Below are 20,939 nucleotides of genomic sequence, written 5' to 3'. Positions count from 1 at the left end.
CTAAAAAATAAAATGTTTTTGTTCTTTTCCTTAGCTGCTCAGTAAACATCGCCTGACATTGTTTATCTTCATTTGCTTCTTGCCTACTCAACATTCATCATCTCTCATCATTCATCTCGATTTGTTCATGTCCACTAAACAATCGTTATCCAACGTTGTTCAGCTTCGTTTGCATCTCATCCGCTTGACAGTCATTATCTGACATTACTCATCTTCATTTGCCTGGCAATATTTCACTGATATTCTTGTTCAAGGATTCATCGGTGCTTTGAATTTCCCATTTTTTCAATATGCCAATATCCTTATCTCTAAGCGTCAAAAGTGACCACTTTTATTGTTCTGACACAGTTTGAAAACTGTTTCTCAGTTCCAGTAAATCTCATGGAAAGCACTGCCCTTTCCTGCTTCTTCACCATGATGAATATGCAGTATTTCCCATTTTTACTTCACGAGGAAAAACATAATATTCCTATATTATTTTATTTATATATATAACTATGTGTATATATATGCAGACAAATATATAAATATATAACACCATAATTTCCAGGATAAACAACAAATATCACTCAGATAAATAATGCATTCTCTTGACCTTCAGCCCTCAGAGTAGAGACGCTCTCAACCAGCAGTATTGTACTTAGAAGTACAACACATTTAGGCGTTTCTTAAGCTGAAGAGGAATATATTTCATAATTCATTATGCCCTCCTGCATTAGTATTTTGTGGAAAAAAAAAGACTAAATAAACAGTTTGTAATAAATACAGCGGCAAATATGGCATCTCCCCTACTCTTGAATTTTCTTCAACTACCTCATACTTTTTTACATTAACTACTTAAAAAATATAATTTTTTTTGATCTGAATATAACACCAAAATTCTTTCAAATTTATAATTCTTCAGTCAAGGTAACCAGAACAAATTCAGTGAACAAAATAACCTGTTTATACCACGTAGAGTATAACTCCTAGGATCTGATGGAGATCCAAACATAGATGGAAGAGTTTTCAATATTCTCTTAAATATATTTCTATGAATAGCCTGCAAATTAATTTGTTTGCTAATACACCGCAGAAAGTGACCACAGAAGACAAATAAATAATTTACACAATGTGAAGAAAGTTATTATAACTGTTTCATGAACTGCTCCAAACAGCACAAATCTGTCTTGCCCCAAGGCATCTATTACAGTTGGCGTCATTTATTCTGGCCAAAGACCTGGTCAAAGGCTCTAGAAGTTGTATCTCAAGGTTTCTTGTGATTAGAGGTCACTTAGCATACTTAAATGAAGGAAAACTGCAGAACAGAATGCCATTAGGGCCTCCTCAAGTATGACTGCTGCTGCTTAGGAATTTAACTTCATCTCACATACACAAGGTTGCAATCATAAGGATGAGATTAGCTGCAAAATCACTCCTTTTTCAGCCAAGTGACATCAACCTTCAAGCAAAGACAAAGACGGGCTAAATACAGGCCTCCCCCCTTGCATTACATCTTTCGCTCCCTCCTCCACGCACACAGATTTCTTGCTTGCCTTTTGCTAAGCTGCAGCCTGCGCTGTGCCACGCAGGGAATTCATGCATCCCCCCCTTGCTCTCCCGTTTCCCCCTGCACACACAGGTTTCAAATCCCCACATTCCCCTTTCCACATCCTGTTGCCACATGGGCCGTGGCAAAACTCTTCCTTCACTGACTTCTTTTGCAGCTCTGCCTATATAGCCCCCCACCCCCCCACGGTATTGGCACTTCAAGTCTAATGTACAGTAAGTGTGTCGTAAAGCAAACAAATTTTTTTCTTCCACTTCTGGCAGGAAAACCAAGATGAAACATCACTCCAAGCCCGGTTTGTTTAGTGTTCATTTCCCCAGTTCTTGTTCCTAATCCTTTAAAGATGATGGGTCTGTGGCCAATACGGACCAGCATAGACCTACAGAAGGTAAATGAGATACAGTTTGGGTAATTGTAGCCTAAACTATATCATGTTTTCAAATTTCTCGTTTGAATTCAGCTCAGTTTTGTTCAATTATGCCAACAACACATAGAAGCTGGCTCCATAATATCTATTAATTCATCACAGAATTAGTGTAAAAACTATATTTTATATAAAAGCTTTAAGAAAAACATATCACTAGGATATAATTTTGTGACCCTCTCATGCCCCCAGCTGTCACAGTCCAACATTCCCAACATTATCAAAATCAGCTGCTGAATGCGCATTTATAATTCTCTAGGGAAGACTGGTTTTAAGTAAGAGTAGTCCTCTACCTCCTACAAAATCAAGGTTTTTAAACTAACTGAAGCTGGCCTATAAGAAAGGAAACACAAGAGACTTCTGGAATAGTCTCAAATAACTATATTTCTATTAGCATGTATGATGTTATTAAATTTAAAGGATTTCATAAAGATTCATTGATTTCAAGAACTTGAAAGGAAGGTGTGGGTTTTTTTAAAATTGGGTGAATGTCATGGCGAGTTCCGAGCAGATTAACCGTCCACTTCCTTTAGTTCTGATCAGAAATAAGGGGAAGGAGGGAGAGTATTTTTATACCAGAAGTAGAAGTAAATTGTTCTGTCCTTTTCTTTTTCTTTAACTGAATACATGGATAGAAAATATGCATTGTGACATTGTTCAGCCTTATCCTTCCATCTTCATTCAATTTTCTATCATTAGCTACCCTCTTCTTACTGAAATTCATGCATTTCTTCTAGATGGGGATTCATTATAGATGTTTCAAGACAGTTATCAAAGAGCATATGACTCACTACGGTATTTGAAAGGTGATAAAGAGCTTTAGGAAACAAATAACAAAAACTTCCTACTGGCAAGGACTGTTACCATGTGAAATAATCTTCCATGATAGGCAGTAGAAACCTCATTATTTGAGATGCTCAGAAAAAGGCTAGCACAAGCACTGGAAAATACAGTATATTAGATAATCACAGAATCATAGAATCGTCTAGGTTGGAAGGGACCTTTAAGATAATCGACTCCAACCATTAACCTAACACTGCCAAACCCACCACTAACCATGTGCCCAAGCACCACATCTACCCATCTTTTAAATACCTCCAGGGAAGACGATTCTACCACTTCCCTGGGCAGCCTGTTCCAATGTTTGATAATCCTTCACTATTAAGAGGGGGTTTGACCAGACGACCTTGGGGGAACCTCCCCTTACCTGGTTAGTAATATGTAACAGTTTAGGAGACACATATGCAATTAAAACAGGCTGATGTAATTTGTGAAGCACTCAGACTCCGTGTGAGGTTGTAGTGTCTATATATATACACACATATATATGTACAAGAGATTAGTCACAAAGCTCCCTGTGGAGCTTAGGTAAGTCCTATGGCTAGGTCAGTAGACATGCTCTAGAAATGCAACATCAACAACTACTGTATGTTTAAAAAGGGTTCCCAAATACTTAACTTCCTCTACACCCACCTGCCCAAATGTGGGCAGCTGCTATATTTTCTTTTCTGGGTTTTTAAAATGTGTTAGAAACGTGTACAAAATGGATAATTTCATGTGTATCTGTAAATTATCCTACGGGGACCCATAGGCAGCACACACAGTTTGCTAATTTGTGCGGGACAGGATGGGTGTTTAGTGTGTGCAAAAAGGGTATGTGTTTTGGTTTTCAAATTAATTTCTCAGTAATTAGAAAGCATCTCTGCCTCATGTGAATTGAATCAAAGAGTTCATGGATCACAAGTGTCTCAGTGGATGAGGACAACTCTGTCTAAGAGGGATTTCTCTTTCTTTTTTCTTTTTCTTTTTTGGAAAATCAGTCTTATTTCAAAGCCAATGAACTTTGCATTTAAATTCAAATGCTTCTGTTGGCCATTTTTTAAGATGTTTAGATTAGATTTCGTATATTTACAAATAATTTCTAGAAGAGCAATAAAAAATCCCAGCCATATCACAGAATCACAGAATGGTTTGGGTTAGAAGGGACCTTAAAGATCATCTAGTTCCAACCCCCTGCCATGGGCAGGGACACCTCCCACTAGACCAGGCTGGTCTTGAACACTTCCAGGGATGGGGCATCCACAACTTCTCTGGACAACCTGTTCCAGTGCCTCACTACCCTCACAGTGAAGAATTTTTTCCTGATATCCAATCTAAATCTCCCCTCTCTCAACTTGAGGCTGTTACCCCATGTCCTATCATAACACCCCCTGATAAAGAGTCCCTCCCCATCCTTCCTGTAGGCCCCCTTTAGGTACTGGAAGGCCGCTGTAAGGTCTCCTCGGAGCCTTCTCTTCTCCAGGCTGAAAACCCCAACTCTCTCAGCCTGTCCTCATAGCAGAGGTGCTCCAGCCCTCTGACAATCTTCATATCCAGCTGCATAGGAAATGTCTTCCTCAAATCCAGCACAAAACCCCCATCCTAGATGGTTTCCATTTCTTCTGATGCTTGAGCACTTATTTTTCAAGACACTGTCTCCAAGGAAGTGACATAGCATAGAGAGCTTCCCAAAAAGCTGAGCTTCAAATGGAAGCTAACGGAGCTGCAGGTGCTGTGCACCTCCACCCACTGGGAACTTGTTAATCCAAGCTCAACTCCTTTCTAGCTCAACACCACCCACCAGGAGATGCAAGATTTCTCCCTCCCCTCGAGCTTGCCTGCATATAAATCTACAGCAAGGGCAGTCTGCGTGAATTCCCAAGTGCCAGCACCGCTTCTCAGCAACTAATGCTCTGGTGAATGCTCCCGACCTGGCAAGCTGGGTCTGACACGAGCGACGCCAATCCCCTCTTTCAGACCTGGGTTTGGGCTGGTATACTTCAGCTCTCCATCGCTGTTTCAAAGCAGGACTTCTGCTGATAGCTGCACCGTAACGTTCATAATGTACAATTGCGCTTAGGCAAATTGCATCTCATTACACATCATTCCTACACTTGGCTAGAGAGCAATGCTTTCATCTCTTGGCTGCTGTCTCGACACAGACTTCAAGCAGTTTAAGCAAGAGTCTAGTGCCCAGAGGGTTCCCAAAATCTGAGGGACTGTTTAACTTGCATTGCAGGATAAGTGCCCACGTAATGAACAGCTATCCTGTAAAATGCAGTTCTGTAGCACAAAAAAGCTTATAAGGAAAGAAGAGACAACTGGATACTTCTCACAGATAGATGGTGTTTCATTCAACCCTTGGAAAGACAAATAAGTGTTATCAAGCTTTTGTATATCTCTGTACTGGATGCAGGATAAAAATTTGATATCTACTGTGGCAACAATAGCTTGCTGACTTAGTTCTGCTTTAAATAATTATCTTTGAAGAGGGGTTTGGTGAACAGGTCCAACATTTCAACTGAATCCTTAATTTTTTTGTTGCAATTCTATTTATTTCAACTCCAACACAAGGGTGGGGTTGAGGGGGCGTCCTTCTGCTGCGCATTTGCTTACAAACTGTGTTTTAATGTCCTCATCCAGCATTGTCATGATTGGTGAAAATGCAGGGCAGATTTGTAGATCAGATTCAGCTTCATGGGGCCTCAAGCAGCGTGTAGTTCAACCGGTGTTCCTCATCTGGCCTCAACCAGCGTTCCTCATTGGCAGGGTATGATGAAGCCAATAATCAGAGCTAACGGCGAGACCGCAGCTCCTCCAGTCCTGAAACACACTTTCTCCCTGAACTACCCAGCCCTGTTCCACAAACTATGCTTAAGATTTTTGAGGTACTGAGTACAACCATTTGCAAGGAAGAAGAAGAAAGATGTGATTCATGCCTTATCAGGCTAGCCGTTCCTGCAAATAACAAATAGAGCGAGAAACAGGTTTCCACTGTCACCGAAACCCCACTAAACACGTGATGTGCGACTCCATTATCTTCACCTCTTTCAGCATCACAATGGCCATGCTGCGTTCAGACATTCACCTTGATCACTGCCTAGCGGATTACACCCCCGAAATAATAAGAAAAAACAAACTGATCTACATTGCATTTCTAAAGTAGAAGCAGAGCATAGTGTTTGGAAGCCTTTCAAGTAACACATTTTGTTTGCATTTTTATGAAGGGTTTTTTTCATCACATTTAATTTGGCAGCACGGTTTACGAGTCAGGCATAACAGTGCTGGAGAGGAAACCAAATACATTTGTAATTTTCATTTTGGGAAACTCTAGGAAGAGATTAAGAAAAAAACAAACATCAGACTTGTCTCCGCCTCTGTAGAGATGCTACTGGAAGTATAAGAAATAACAATATTTGGGCTTGACAGGGAAGAATGTGTTATTCCATCACCCAGGAAAGTACCTGTTAAAATGCTGTAGTTTAAAACCAAAAAAAAGCAAAGCAACAGCAGACTACTGAAAAGACTCTGTACTTCCCTGAAAAAAACCCACGGCCATGAGAATAAAAGGTTAATGTTTATTTTTAACATGTTGCTGCTAGGACTTGGGCCACCAGCTTCTTTTGATTTCTTTTCTCCCCCCTTCAAACCCTGCTTTTGTTTTTACAGACTACTTGAACTGCTGTAGTGAATCGCAACCATAAACTATCGGCATGGCATCCTCTCTCTGACCCCCCATCAACAGACAACCTCTAACTGAATACAGCTAATTGGTATTTATTCTTTGCTGCAAAGCCATGGCCAACCAAAAGCGTAAGTTTGAAAAATGCCTGCTCATGAAATGTCACTGCAGCAAAATTACACGTTGGGCAGGAGGACGGATGTTACCTTTTTTGAAGGAGATCGGTGTCTACAGGCTTTAAGAGCTTTAGTTTCACATGAATTGAGCCTGATGTTGCATAAAAATTTGTCATGTTGCAATCCAAAATGAAGCAGCCTTTCATATACACCTATTTTGCAGCCTTAGCTCTTCATAGGAGAAAAAAAAATATTAAATGCCACAGCCCAGGTTTTATCCGTCTCCAAAGACCAGACTGGTGGTCTGTGCAAGCCACTCAGTACCTGCAAGAGCAGTAGCTATTGAGACATTAAAATGTTGTATTTTTGTTGCCTACAATAACATGATAGCCGCTCTAAAGATTTATAGCTAGTAATCACAATAATGCTTGAAAGCATGGGGCTTTTGAAAAAAGTTGTTTTATAAAAATGACAGCTTTATGGTGCTGGTTCATAGCTATGACTGACTTGGTTGGTTTGTTCAGTTTATTAATGGAGAGTTTCCTTGGAGGGTTAACATTTAGGTTTTAGAAAGCTGTGCATATTCCCTGTGTTTCATGCTACCTGGTCAGTCAGCAGTATCTTAAAATCTGCACAGAATTTGAGGCTACCACAGGAATCTGCAAGAAATTCAGCCTGAGGTTTAGAAGCACATTGATCTCTCAGGCACTCAAACCAGACATACTGGATTTGGGCGATTGGACTAGGCTGCTCTCACAAAGACCTTTTTCGCACCAGTCCCTGAGATACTGTAACTCACTGCACCACTTCTAAAACCACACCAAGCTGCATCACTGAGGCCCCAATCACTGTGTATTTGCTACCTCATGGCAACGTTAAATTCAGTCATACTTTGGCAATTAGAATTTTCAGACTCCTACCAGTTACCCGTGTAACTCCCAATGAAATCCCACACACCTAAACTCCCAGCACTCCTTTCAGTTTGGGCTCATCCTTGGCTGGCATAAGTAGAGTTTCACAGAACCTGTATAAGAGGAAAGAGTACATTTCCTCTGAAGCATTACTCAAAGTAACAACCATTTCTGCTTTAGAAAGATGAGGTTATTACAGAATGCAAGAAGCATGTACACCCCGTTAGATGCACAGAGAGGCAGTAGGACCTTCATGCTCATGGAAGAGCAGCTATTCGGGGAGTGGTCACAGGGAGTCCTCAAAGCCTCACAGAACTTTTGTGGTGATCCCGTTTGGGGGGGGGGATAAAATAATAATTGCTCTTATTTTACAAATGAATTAAATTACTGAAATATTTTGTAAAAGCATAAAATAAGACTTCTGTCTTATTAACCAATTCTTGAGTTCCCTGCTTGGGTGTCACATTTCTGTATTTATTAACCCTAATATTAGAAAACAAGAAAAGGAGTTTTTCTTAGACCAAGCAGAATAGATCCAGAGAGTCCCTTCCCTGTTGTTAAGAAGTTCTGGACTCTCTTTACTACTGCCTTATAGATCATGCAGTCATTTTCATAAATGACTACAAGGGAAAAACATTTGCAAAATGTCAGAGAACTGGCGGCACCCTGGGTGAAAGTTTACGTGAGGCGTAGTGGACCCAAACTTGCAGGTCTTATTTGCATGAAAGGTATGAAAACACCAGCATGCCTTTGCTGCCAGTTCCCTATGCCAACTCAACTGTCATCTCCTTCTCTTGTCTCTCAGCTTCTCTTTTTCCTAAGGAGATCCAAAATATCAGGAGCATTAATAAAATAAAAACATGTTTCACGATGTACACCAGCTCCACAGCCCTAATTGAGCCGCAAAACTGCCCTTTAAACTGCATTCTTCTGCACACAAATGCATGAGGCAAAGCCAGTGCAGCAACTTTTACTCTTTTCCTTTGCTTCTTTGTTTTGACACAGTACCATGAATAATTCCCAAAGAGGGGGGAAAAAAAATAATCCTAGTTTGTTAATACTTTTCAGTACAAAATTAATGTTGATAGCAGCAGGCTCCAGAAACTCACAACCTTGAAAACTGCGGTGACATTTACACTGTTCCACTCAGCTTTAGTTTGGATTGATAGGAGCTATATGATTCTTCCTCAGAAGCTAATGAGTGCCTGTAACACCAAGTGAAAAAGAGACATGAACTGGAAAAGAGCCCTTCTCTGGTTTCTCATCATTTCCGTTGCCAGGGAAACAGCTTCCCCATCAATGGATGGCATGGGGTCGGACCAGCTGCTTCCTCCCAAGGCTAGCTCCCCGAAATCACAAGGCTGCGCTGAACAGATTAGGAATAAAACAGAATAAATCCATGTTTCTCTAAAAAAGACCAGTTGAAACAAAACTCAGCAGAATTATGGATTTTCTAATTATGTCTTTTGAGCATGGCACCACAAGAACTGTCTCTTAGAGATGTCATAAATCCAAGATCCCGACAAAACATGGTCATTAAAGATCCCACGCCATCTTTTCGTAAGATTAAACACATCATTAGTCTCGCTGCCTTGGCTGTGCTCCAAGTTGAACAATTGCACTCTAGATAACATACCTAAATTCCCCTGCCACTTAAACATGAAAACGACGAAAAGTTTTCATCGCTTCCTTTTGTAAAGCACAGAGGTCATTGCTGGTACCATTATAATGGCTTTATGCCACCAAAATTCCCAGGAGAACCGACACACTCATTCCCGAGATGACACAAACAAACAAACCTATCGTTCCATTCATAGCAATAATTAAATATTCTGCTACGCAAAAGTCTATTACATATGTTCTGTTTAAACACCTCACAGTTTGCAAAAAGATGATAAAGCTTGACATGAATAATGAAAGATTAAAAAATGATGGGGAAGCTGTAGGGAACATGTGCTTGCGACAATTTTTGATACACCCCAAGGATTCAGTTAGATTTAGGTTCTGACATTTCTTCGGCTTTCTACATCACTGATTATTACTTGCAATGTAAGTTCAATTTCTACTTCACAACAATGTTCTGGGAACATACATTAAAAGTTTATATTAAAAGGCAATGAATACGTTATATTTTGCCTTGGTTAGCAAGCCTGGCCAGTGATACAAGATAAGAGTAAATTCCTTTCCTGACCCCACACTTTTAGATGCGTTTTAGATACACAACGGCATTGGCAGAATCCAGCCAGGCTCTTACTCCCCCGCTTAATTTCCTGGTATTTGTCTGATGGTGCCAAGCCATCGTGAAACCTTACAACTCAGAAAGAAAGCGATGTGCAACCAGCAGCAGAAGGAACAGACTGACAAGAAACCATCACAAAACAAAAAATGAAAATATAGGAGATAACCAGTCCTGCTACATGTTGTGATGTTTTTCCAACATTATTTATGTTTACATATTATGCTTTGCTCCTAGTGTTTAAATCACTTGAAATATAAGAACTGGTATCATAAATCGTCCAATATGTGTTTGGGATGTTAGCTTCTTTGTTAGCCTTTTTTCCCCGAAGACCCCCTACCCTCCTCTCCTTCATCCTGGGATAAGAAATGACAGTGAAGTGGTCTAGACTTCCATAAACGCCAACAGGATCACAATCTGTCCCTGGTTTTCTCTTTCTCTATTGTGACATATTCCGTTATTTAACTAGGCACATGATGAGATGTAATTTGAATTTACAGCATGGAAAAGAGTCCCCGAGCACATTACAAACTCATCTGCCAACTGCACACAGCGATTGTTCCTCTCATTTCTGAAACGCAACCACTTCTGCTGGGAAGCACACTGACTTTTAATGGCATCACAACTGTTTAAGATGGAGAAGAAGACAGACACCATAACCAGTGAAAATATCCGAGAGATTTTCAAGCTGATCCACGTTCCTTCAAAGCCTCTCAGAGCACTTCCCAACGGCCTGTGGAAAACTGCCTGAGTGTATTTTACAGAATTCTTCTGCAGTTGTGTTAACCAGTCTCCCAGCTCATCTTTGGAAAGAAGAGGCTGCAAGTTTTATATTTGACCCCTGTATGGAAAAGCCACATCCAGCCAGAGGGAAAAAAAAATCGAATTTTTTACTAGATGTGAAAGTACAATAGGAAACAGGCAAATATAATGTGTGAAAAATTATTAGAGAATGGCACAAACTGTGGGATTATTCACGTCTGCAGACTTTCTAGAATACGTCTATTAAGTGTCCACAAAATCCTATAGCATTTGTCCCCACTTCAACAATTAACTGCAGGAAATATTTTTGAAGTCCCAGAGAAACCAATTAAAAGGTGTTCCTGAACCAAGGCTCGAGTCACAATTAAGTTTCATAAGACTTTCTCATACACTCGACTGAGTTATTTAAAAAAATGAGTCACCAGAAATGACATTTTATTCCCATTTTGGCAGCTGTGAATCACTCTGGCATATGAATGGACCCTGTGATCAGTGACCACAGCAGACTGAAGAACCTGATGGTAGGATTTGCAGGAATTTTCTATCGCCAGAAGAGGCCTTTTGCATACGCCTCACAGCTCTTCCCTTGCTTTTGGTGGCATGCCGGGAAAACACGGCTGCATGGCAGATAGGGTTTTGCAAGCAGACTTGCTGGGTCTGCGTAACAGAGACGCAAGATATATAATATAATTGCACAGTATCTGATTTGTCCAGGGTACAGCAAGTTGCAGAAGCCATGCAAAAAAAAAAAAAAGAAAAAAGAAAAAAAAAAGAACAAAAGAAAAAAAAGACCTACATGCTACATGTCATCATTCTCCAAGGAAGCAAAGATTTGAATACGTGAGGATTAGCAATAAGCTGAGGAAGAAGCAATGCGAAGAAGCTACACACTGAAGAAAGAATCAGTCAAAAGAACAAATCCTCCTTTCGAAAACACAAAACCTACCACACTTGGCAGGAAAGAGACTATCAAGGGCTACGCAGAAGGCAATCTCTTACTGCCGGTACAGAGCAGCAAAAAGACGCTGTTTCCCCGTCCGCGAGGACCTTCGTGCCACAGAGGGAACACCACTGAGGAAAGCAGAGCCAACGACTTTCCATTACACTGAGTTATGGCATCGTAGGGAAGCACTGAATCAAATCTAATCCCAGCTACTCGTAGGCCTGTGACTTAGCAATTGATGATTTTTGTGGCATGCCACTCTTCACTAAGCAGAAACAAAGTCCCTTTAAGCCTGTGGAAAACCAGATCAGCTTACGGTCCCTGACAGCTCCTGCAGTCACGCCTCCGTCTGTATTCATGCAAGAAAACATACAAAAGGGCAAACATAAACTTATCCTCATAGGTGAAACCCTTCCCCAATTGCAGCCCCTGCTGCTGCTCTCAGACCTGGTTTTATCACTGCACCAGAAGTGTGACAATAGTGGCAGAGGGGTGACCGAGGTTGCAGCGTTCAGTCCTTTGGTGCTGCTGCCTCTGCCCTTGTTGTTTAGGGGACTCGGCGGCAGGCCTGGGTCTCAACCCACCAGTTTATATTTCACAATCTCTTTGTAACAACAGGAGACGGACAAAAAACAGATTTTAAGTTGTCCACAGAGTTAGAAGAAAAGGCGATATTAAGAAACCCAGCTCTCTGCTCATTTCTGAATCCTTTCCCTAGGTTGGCTATTGTATAAAATAATAGTAGAAAAGGGTTATTTGGTATTTTTAAACTGAATTTGTAACAAGAGTCGAGATAGTCGACATGCTTGCTAAAAATACTGTATCATCCACTTTAAAAGGAATGAAGTGTGCAATGGTAATTTTTGTCAAGCTTTCACTAATCCTTAAAGAACATTTTAAGAGTTTCAAAAATACAGCCAGTTCCCTTCTGCTAGGCAATTTGTGCAATTTGCAAAATTCTCATTCTTCCAGTCTTGAGGTGCAGTGTGCTACTCATTCCCTACCTCCTAGGTTGGGAAAGCAAATGGCGAACAAAAAAGCAATGGCAATTTGCCACTTACAAAAAAAAATAAATATCTGCTTTTGATTTGAATGACTAGTTATTTTACCATTCACTTCACTACAACTAAGCAGTCTGCACCATATATTAGCATATTTTCACTCATGCTGTAAATGTATTTACTAGCTAAAAATCCTGTTGCTATTACAGTTAAAACTTGCACCACATATGTGGCCATGAAAGTAACACCACTAAATAAATAATATAGATCTAATGTCACTGAAAAGCAACCTTTGGGAAAGACTACTGATAGGAAATACCTTCATCCATACTTTTATTTTTATTACAAAAGTCAGATAATCAATATACATATATTCATTTCTGTTCAAAGCCTAAAGTGTCGAGAAAAATAGTCAGGACTCTTATTCTGACTTATAGATGAATTCCCATTGTATGAAGCTGCTTGAGCACAATCCAGCCTTCCAACCTTCACCCTCTTAACTCCACTTTTCTACTAGACACACATGAATCGGCTCTGAGTTAATAGGAATGGATCAAATATACCAAATTACCTTGAGATCAAATTCATACTGGATATCTTCTGAGATTCAAAATATTTTATTTTCACTTTATTTTCATTTTTCTCATAGTTCTTCTTATTTTAGATTTGCCCCCAAAGGAATACATTGCCATAAATTACCTATTCTCAGAGTATCTTCTACACTAGAGAAAATTAAGAAGTCCCAGGAGAAGTTCTGCTGTGAGATTTCCACATGAATTTTCTCTAGCCTGGAGGTTTGATTAAGAGCTAAAACCAACCGGTGTTAAATGGACGGAGTTTCCAACTCCACATTGAAGAACTGAAAGAAAGGACACCAGCCACTGTCACCCAGGTGCTGTTCAGCAGTCTTCTTTGGATCAGGTTTGGCAATTCCTCAGCACCAGGCAGCTGACCACAGAGTCCGCTGGCCAATTTTCAACAGCTATAAACCCCAAGTGAAGCTTATGACTCAAATAACTGCGGCTGGATATTAACGTCAGTTGGATGTTATTCACCAACAGTCAGATTACCAGAAGAAGGAAGAGACATTAGCCCTCACACGAGCACAAGCCACCAAAGCACATGGTCCTTATCATGGGATAACACTGCGTCCTTATCTCATCAGATTTGCCCCTTAGTACAATCCTCACCTGTGCACCGTGGCTAACTCTAGCCTATTTCTAGAACTACAGAGAACGATAAACCTTTCCCGGCAAGCCTAGTGAGACCCTAAAATGAAGCCTTGATCCAATGGTCTCTAAGGTCAGTGAATTTTAGATGGGGTTGCATCACAGCCTGATGTTCAGCTTGACTGCACCAACGGCCCAGATACAGCTTTATTTCATCTGCTGGATCTTTCTCTGTATTTCCTTCGCAATCTATTTGAGGTCTAAAGTTATCCTGGCAGGTTTTAATCATCAAGGAGCAGTTTAAGCAAATTGTCTTTTCCCCATATCTAAATAGCATGTTTTATTTCCCCTTTACTGTTCCCAAGCCTCATTGTACCTCAGCGCTGATACATAGCACAGCAGTTACACCCTAGGGAGTCTGCCTCCATCTGCGTTCCTGCACCCCCACCACATCCTTGTGCAGATTGGTACCATGGGGCTTGTCCTTCAATTCTGCAAGTTTTATCAGTATTTTCCATGGATGGATAATTTTATTTTTAAAGTCATGTTATTTTTCCCCATTTCTACATTTTTAGCACTGAAGTAGCACTTCTCATTCGCACATCTCGGAGGGCAAGAACCGTATTAACCTCCTAAGTCAAAATTTTTCCTAATTGTCAAGAACTCTGCTTATGTTCACTCACTTTGAAAATCTGGCTCAACTGTCCAAAATCACACATTAGAGAGTTACTGTTAAGAATGAGGGCAATTCTGATCTCTCTCTCTCTCCCAGCCCCTCTTTCTGTCACCCACCTTGTCCCGTCCCCCCCGCCCCGAACAATCCATAAGATAGAAATACCAACCACAGTCACAGGACAATGAAACAAAGCATGATTTACAGAAGCACCACCCAAGGAGAAAGACTTTTCTTAGGGAAATTGACCAATCCCATAATCAAAACAGGAAGGAGAGAAGAGAGATGAATAAGAAAAAAGAAATAATAACTAAAGACAAGGTAGAATGCGCCTCTGCTACAAATAAAAATTTCCTCGCAAACTTTAGCAGGGCTAAGCAGAATCACCACAACTAAGGATCTAGCGCATGGATGACATAAGGAAGAAGACACCCCCTGCTAGTTAAGATGCAATTTGAGCTGTTTCAGAGAGTTTTCATGCACCTGAAAAGGACAGACACCCACCTCCCATGCAGATAAATATCCTGTGAATTACAGATTACAATTATTAAAATCATGCGAATTACGAACAATCTGCATATACCGCATCTCTAAGCATAAATTTGCTTGGTGTGGCTAAGCCACCTTTTGGGAGTGGAGGGGAAGAAATACTACCGCAGCTAATGCAACCTGCAAAAGGCAGAGCACCATTTTCTTTTTCCCATTTGCTGTGGTAGAATCAAAAACATTAATAACGAAAAGAAATATCACACTCCTGCAAGGCACCGAACGGCGTGGAGCGAGACAGATGTGCTGAGCATCGTTACTCAGCAAAACGAACACAATATGTACAGCCAACTGCTTTTCTTTTTTTTTTAAAAAGAGCATTGCGCTCGTTCACTTTCCATTGCAGATGGAGTTATACTCATTTGCTTTCTCTTGCTTCACTCAAAAATCAGTTGAATGGAGAGTGACTTAAACTAGACAGTCGAGCAAGAGGAGCTGAAATAAGAGGAGAGTTCTGGTAGTTCAGTGTACGGCAATTCCTAACTCCAGTTGTGAGAAGCATCTCACAGAGCAAGCACAACACAATGTTAACTTGTCTACATAGCTGACTGCAATACGTTGTCAGACCAGGGTTAGCTTTAAACTTGCTTTCTGGGTGCTGGAAACAATGCTGTCACGATGTTAGAGAGCTCTGGAAGAGTTATTTTACCATAACTCCCTAGACAGAACCCAAGACTTGCAGTGGAAGATCAAGAGGCTGCAAGTCTGTTCAAATGCCAACCGAGCAGGTCCTTTTTATAAACAGGGAATTTATTAACATGCTTAAAACACGCAGCTGATGAATATATTATTATTTCCTTTACAGCAGCATCTAGAGAGGCCTTCAGCTGAGATAAGGACTCCCAGCTGTGCTAAACACTATGCAGGCATAGAGGAAAAGACAGGCTCCATTCAGAAGAGCTTACAATGTACAATGTACTGTGCAACTGTTCACCCAGTTCTGCTTGTCAGCAACACTGCGCTCTAAACCCTGTATTTTGCATCTGTGTCTTTGGGCAATGACTTCAGGATTTCATGTAAAAGCACTGGCTTGCCATTGTGATGGTCTATTATACCCGTCAGACCCCCAATAATAGTACGTTAGTTAAACACAAGGAAAGTCTAAAATCTTTCTATTTCTTTAACGCAGTATTAAATACTGTAACACTAACTCAAGTGCTAGTTAGCCCATTCTGCTTTACACAGTCGTATGTCAGTCTTCTATAATAAACCATGTGATGACTCATAAACATCTAAAACATTTCTCTTGGTGTTCAGTATTTTATAACATAGATGCCAATTATGTTCACGCAGCAGACTGCACAAGCCCGAACAGTCATCTATTATATGAATGGTTCCATTGATTCCTATACTACAGAGGGTTATGCTTTCATATATCATACTGAATAGGATTTGTTTCCACAGACACTGGGGGTAAACTATTCGTGAAAGTGCTTTCGCAGGTTATAGGCACCACCACTGTGCTCGACCTTACTCAAAGATTTCCCAGGCTTCAAATAATAGACCTTCCCCTCACCCCAACCCTCATCGCATTTTTCTTTTAAAGCAAAGTTTGCCATGAGAAAAAAGCAACTCATTTTACAGATATACAGTAATAGCCATTGTGCTCAACACAATTTAATGGGACTGAGTTAAAGAAAGGAGCTTGAAAATAACCTATGATGAACAGCAGGTTGTCCTCTAAAAATACCTAGTCATGGAGCACTCCGTAAAGAAAAGCATCCAGCTCATGCAGATGTATACAATACGGGACCTTGAGATACACAACACACTGAAATTAGAGTAATGGTCTACAGATTACAGCGCTCTGCCTTTAAAACGAAATATTCAGAACCGTGTTTTTATTAAGAGGAGCCATGACATTTCTAAGTCACAGGCAACTGTAACACGGTCAAGGTAACACTCCGAAACCATGAAAATATTTAATTGTATACAAGACATCTGTTCTTGCAACACCAACATTTACCCCTCACAGCCACATGGCTGCTTTTTACAACCAAGCTGCTGTTGACTGCTTCCTTGGAAGAAGTATGGATCCCTGGCTGGAGCCTTAAGCCACAGGCAGGAAAGATGCCCCACGAGGCAGGAGCGCTGGGGACAGAGCACACACTATCACACACAGAACTATTAGTTCTCAGCATTAAAACCATTGAAACAGCCTTCGAGAGAAGGCAAGAGTATAGTCAGAAGCCCAGCATTTCTCCTGGACTGCCTATGCCATTCAAAGTGAGAGGCTTCTCTTCCTGATCTCGCTCCAGAGAAGGTGGTCAAAGTATTCCCTCTCCCTCCTTTGAGCTGAGGCGCCATCTGTTGCTGTCACCTCGTCGTCTTTCTCCCCTATTATATCAGCAATGCTAAAATGGGTCCATGGGCCACTCTCGTGCATCTTCAGCTTAGTACCTAGCGCAATCAATTCCTGCCTGAAATGTGAAGCAATTTTGGCTCCACCTTCAGTAAACTAAATATTTCCTGTCAAAAGGTAGTCCCTTGGGTTAGAACAACTGCAAACCCCTACTGTCCCCCCAAAGTCTACTACTAAATACCAAATATTATTAAGTCTTCTCCAGTGTCTCCTGCACATCTATGCAGACTCTCTTATTGCTTACACAACACTATGAAGCTCTCAGAACTATCAGTCATCTATATGTTATAGCCACCTACCTGCTGCTTTTTTTGTTGCCTTAGTCTTCCTCCTCAAAAAACTAACCTCATGTCCATCCAGCTTTTTTTTCTTTTTCCCAAACTATACTTTTAACCTGGTCTCGCCAACATCAGTATCTACTTAGCTTTCCCTCACAGAAGCAATCTCAAGCACTAACAGGGGCTTCCCTGCTGTTTCTTCGCATTTTATCACTTGATCTCCTGTGGCTATCCTGCCACAAATTATTTTCTGCCTGCCTTTTCCATCATTGCTTTATTCTGTATCAGTCCATTGTACCATTAACTCTGTTGGTAGCTTTTCTGCTTCTAGAAGTACCTTTGAGCTTGGCTGGTGTCTGCAAGTGCAGCATTCACAGCAGGGCAATTTTTTTCCCACTAGAAAGAGGCCACTGTTGCTCAGCGCTGCCTTTTTAACAGCTTATCTAGTCCATGCAAAAGATGTAAGCAACGTATGGCTACTCTGACATTTTAGCTTTTTGGAAGAAATACGTGGAAGGCAAAAGCTCATGAGACTGTTTCACGAGAAATCATGAAAGCCCTAGATGATACCTCAGATATACTGGTCACAACTGTACCAGGAGCATTCATAAAGGCACCTTTAGAGGCTCCACTGGGCTTCGACACCATCATGGTCTCCTCTGCTTCAAGTTACGTGGCAATTATTCTTGGTTTTACTGAGAGTCCCTGTAAAGTATAATAAGCAGTCTGCAAATACTTAGATAAAACCATAAAAGCCCAGGTTGTGAAATGCCAGATACATTTTATTTAGATTATTTCTTACATCTGGTCAGGCCCAGGCTCGGTTCTGCATCCTCCAGAAGCACAGAGATAGTTCTTGCTGGAAGACCTACAACGGGCAGCCCACAGAAGCCAGCAGTCCCACAGCATGCCAATAGCCAATAAAGCATAGCTGCAGAAGGGACTGGAGACAATGAGCACTGCCCAAAGCATGGGTCAAAAAAAAAAGCGGCTGAAGATGCATCTTCTCATCACATCTCCACCACATAGGGATGAATAAAGCATAAGATTGCAAGAGTTAAAAGAGGACTAATCATTTGTATGACAGATAAACACTTCCTTAAGGAATCAGATTCCATATGTGATTCTGCCGTAGCATTTCTACTGAGATGAAGCAAATAACTTAAAATTGATCTTTTGCGAGAAGTCACTGAGATCTACAAAGTACCTGTGGTGGTACTTTGCCTGCAGTAGAGATTAGGTATGTAAAGAGTTTGAGGAAACTGTACTTAACTGTGTGTGCCCATTTTCTAAGTAGTCACCTGAAAATCATTTGATCTAATTGGCAGAAATTCTGAACACTCACAGACCTAACAGAAGACAACAAAAGTATTATTTCACTTTTATAAATAGATGATGTTGCATACTGGTCAGACAAGCTGACACAACCAGTGGGCACTTCTGGCCTTAACCTCTCCATCTGAATTCCCAATCTGTAAAACAGGAACTCTGCCACGACTTTACCCTCCAGGCTAATTTGAAGATAAAATCAGCATCTATAAGGCATTCAGACACTGCACTGAGGAGCATCATAGAGAAACCCATGGGATTATTAATAGTTTTTCCATCGTAGTACACGTGCTCATTAATAAATAATCAAGCAGCGTTCACCTTTTCTACCAGAACAGAAAGAGGTCCTATGGGAGATGTGATTAAAGGTTGAATCATAACGCATATGCACAAGACGGCCGCATTACAGTAGCCAGGGCAGTTTCTCCCCACAGAAAGTTGGGATAAAATTGTATGGAAACGAAATTCACTTCTGGGAAAAACAAATCTTCTAAACTGCAGCTCTTGACTTGCTGTAATTTGGGCCTCCTTGTTTCAACTTTGTATATCTAGATGCCCTCAGGGAAGCTGCTGATGGCTTAGATTGTTCTGAAGTTATAATGAAACATGTAGAAAGAAAGCAACATTACTTTCTTGCCCTGTAATTAAAAGGTTGTGCTAACTATTCCCTTTGGGTCAGGAATTCTTTAAAAGGTAGCATATAGTGCTGCTGTAAGATATAAAAGAGACTTTCTATAAATTACCATGTCTGTAAAAATCTGCAAAAGTGTTTATTCTGCATGTGGGGGGAGACAGGGGGGAGAAAAAAGCTATCATGTAGCCAAATATTGTAACTAACATGATTCACTGATTATTAAAAACTAAGGAAATTTCTTTCAAGCTTCTGTAATTGCACCAGATTTTGACAGTGTGAAAATACTAATTTGTGTTTTACAAATCCAATAATATAGCAAATGGAAAGAAAAAATAAAAAACACACGAGCCATTCATCATGTCATACAATACAGTCTTACGGTGGGTGACCTGGTCGTGCAACTAAGTATATAATTTATAGGAGCTACTGGGCTAGATTTTCTGAAATACTCATCTACAAAACATACCTAGAATAAATCCAGGTGCTTGCTGTAGCCTAAACTGTAGATGAATGTTTGATATAGAGAACTGAGGTTCTTGGGTTTGTTTCCAAATACGGCTTACCAACCAGCACAAGTCAACAAGTACAAAGTCACCAACTCAACTCTTCCATGACCAAAAGTGCATCAGCAGTGTAAATCAGACCTTAAAAGCCCATGAACTCTCTCCCACTGTCTGCGAGTCAAATACGCATGCAAAAAAAAGTGAGAGATGAACATCTGTAATCAGGAAGTGCCTTTGAATAAAAGGAATCCAAGGTGCATGGAAATAGCACTGTGTGAACCAGCCACGTTCAGAAATGCAGATGCCCGGGCCCAGCCACCATCAGCACGTTGGCTTACACCATGTACCTGGGTATGGTGTGTCACGGCAATTAGGCGGCAATCCCACACACACCCTGCAGAGCATATTCACTTTGCTGACAATAGTAATAAAGTAATTGTTCGTTAACACAAAGAGATATCTTCCTTAGTGATGATCTTAATTACTTGAGAGGAAGAATACAAAAAGGCAGGCCTCCTCAACCACTTCTATCAGGAAGGACTGCGCTGGACGTGGGTGAGGAGGAGGGCTTCGAGTTGGTGGGACAGACATATTTTACTCGCTGTAAGGGGATTGCACCCAAATAAAAATGAAGGTTTTTCTTAACTAGCTTACTGAATCAACACTTGCCTCTCTCCATTTATCAGTACCCCACCTGTAAAATAATATTTCTTTAGCTCACAGATATGTAATACTTTGAGAACAATTTTTGTAACGTGTGAGATCCTTGCCTAAAAGGCACTTAGAGAAGTATCAAGTATTAGAAGATGCATTCACTGACACAAAGATAGCTTGACCCTTTTAATGTTTGGCATCATCACGGGAATAGGCAAATGCATTTACAAGGCATGCATGCCCTCAAACATGAAAAGAAGCTGGCCAAGAATAAATAAACTTAGCTGAACTGCATATGCTCATAAAGCCAAGCAAATATAATTCAATACAAATAGGAATTTTACTTGC

The sequence above is a fragment of the Larus michahellis genome, chromosome 3 (assembly GCF_964199755.1).
Source record: "Larus michahellis chromosome 3, bLarMic1.1, whole genome shotgun sequence".
In the NCBI taxonomy this organism is placed as follows: Eukaryota; Metazoa; Chordata; class Aves; order Charadriiformes; family Laridae; genus Larus; species Larus michahellis.
This window is presented reverse-complemented; position numbering follows the sequence as displayed.